This window comes from Trichechus manatus, unplaced genomic scaffold (assembly GCF_000243295.1).
Source record: "Trichechus manatus latirostris isolate Lorelei unplaced genomic scaffold, TriManLat1.0 scaffold00012, whole genome shotgun sequence".
Taxonomy (NCBI): domain Eukaryota; kingdom Metazoa; phylum Chordata; class Mammalia; order Sirenia; family Trichechidae; genus Trichechus; species Trichechus manatus.
In genome coordinates this window covers 27,652,919-27,655,144 of record NW_004443948.1, presented here as the reverse complement: position 1 = coordinate 27,655,144, position 2,226 = coordinate 27,652,919, and positions in this window count along the sequence as shown.

Genomic DNA, 2,226 nt, shown 5'->3' with positions numbered 1-2,226 from the left:
CAAGATTCTTGGCAATATTTTCCAACTGTATGCGTATGAATATATGTGTATAACAACATATCTCTATAAAAGTGTCAGAGACTTGGGCCAGGTTATTGGGAACTATGCCCATGCCCTGCAGCTCCCCGCACTCCTTGCTTTATAAAAGGCCATCGTTGTGAAAACATGGCGGCGCTCATACCTCCCGTTATTGCAGGCGTGTTTCAGCAGCTGCACGCTGCCTCTCAGCACCTCATTACGTTGCAAGCAGAGAAATGTCTTTATTGGGTTTTCACTTATTTCTCTTCCTCAATTAAATGAGATACTCTGTTTCCAACAGCCCTTCTTATGGAAAGAATTTATGTTGAAAACAGTTTCAGATGCCATGTTTCTTTGTACTCCAGAAAATTTTACAGGAGAAAGTGTGTCCTTTAAATCTAGAAACAAATACATTGTCTAGAACATTCTTTGTTTTGGTGTATACACTTAACGTTTTGGCCGTTTAAAACATATAAGTAATGTACTCTTTGAGTGCTCAGAAGTGGCACCTGCTTTAACTCTTGGCGTTCTAGTTTGCTCAGTTCCATCCTCCATAAAAACACAACAATTACAAAGCCATCAAGGGTTACATGAAATCTGACACATAACCATTTGCAGGGAAGTCTGGCACATCGTAAACCCTCAGTTGTTCTATATTTTCCTTATCATTCCATTAGGTAGGTTCTTTGCAAAAGAAATTGGCATTTAAAAGCTTTCAGAAGATGAAACTATCCATAATTAGGCTATCTCTGTGACATTTTGCTAGAGAACTTTCGTTCGCTTCGCGTCTGTAGTCATACATGCTAGCTGAAGTCATCCATCTACAATGTGGATCTTTGAGGTTTTTTTTTTTTTTTCCACTTGTAATGTAAATTTAGAACTCTGTTTCTCCTGGACAAGTCTTTTTTTTAACATTTGGTTCTTTTTCACTGAAAATTTCAAGCAGAAATCAAAGTAGAAAAAATAGTATAATGAACCATCCATGCACTTATTTCTCAGTTTCACTAATCAGGCATAAGCTCTAGTCCCTCTTGTTCTGGATAAGTCTGGAGTGCAAGTCCTCTTTTTAACCCCTTGAGGGTCTCTGCATTAGTTTCAACAAGCCGTTTGTGCAGGTCTGGTGCGCCTCCCTTTTAAATTCATTAAGATGAGCTAAAGCATCCCGTGGTGTTTACTGACTCCGAGGTTGTAATCTTTACGGAAGCAGACTGCCACATCTTTCTCCCATGGAGTAGCTGGTGGGTTCGAACCGCCGACCTTTTGGTGTGCAGCTGATCGCTTAACCACTGCGCCACCAGGGCTTCTTCCTTAGGGATTTAGAACACCATTTTATTAACACTACATAATTTCCAGCATTCTTTTCAGACAAGAAACATCCTTGAGTGTTAGGTTAAAAATTGATTTCAAAAAATGAAATAACTAGAAAGAAACAGTAAGCAAATTAGTTTTAGGCTTAGTAGCAATCCCCGTTGACCTGTCTGTTAACTAGCTTTTCAGCTTTTTGTTAGCTGCATTTGATTTTGTGTTCTTGAAATACTCGTGGTCATTTGGAATTTAATCATGTTGTAAGTATGATTGGGGGGCATTAATCCCTTGCCCCAGGTGGTCTGTTTGCAAAAGGGACTTCTGACGTTCCCCCATTTGCCCTTGATGTTGGGAAGTGTCTTAATTATCTAGCGCAGCCATAACAAAAACACCACAGATTGGTGGCTTTAAAGAATAGAAATTTATTTTCTCACAGTTCTGGAGGCTAGAAGCCCCAGTTCGGACATCAGCGTTGGAGGAAAGCCTTTCTTTGTTTTTTGTAGCTTCTAGTAGCTTGGCATTCCTGGGCGTGGAGGTGCGTCCGTCTCCACCATCATGGCATCTGTCTCCCCCTGTGTATGGGTCTTTCCTTGTCTGTTTTACCTTTTTATAAAACACTATTCAGAAGGGATTAGGTTTAGGACCCATCCTACCTTGGTATGGAAACCGTGGTGACGCAGTGGTTAAGAGCTACGGCTGCTAACCAAAAGGTCCAAAGCTCCAGTCCACCAGGCACTCCTTGGAAGCTATATGGGGCAGTTCTGTTCTGTCCTACGGGGTCGCTATGAGTCGGAATCGACTCGACAGCAATGGGGTTTTTTTTGTTTTTTTTTTTTAACCTTGGTATGAGCTCGTTCATTAACAAAAGAAAACCCTGCTTTCCAAATAGGGTCATATTTACAG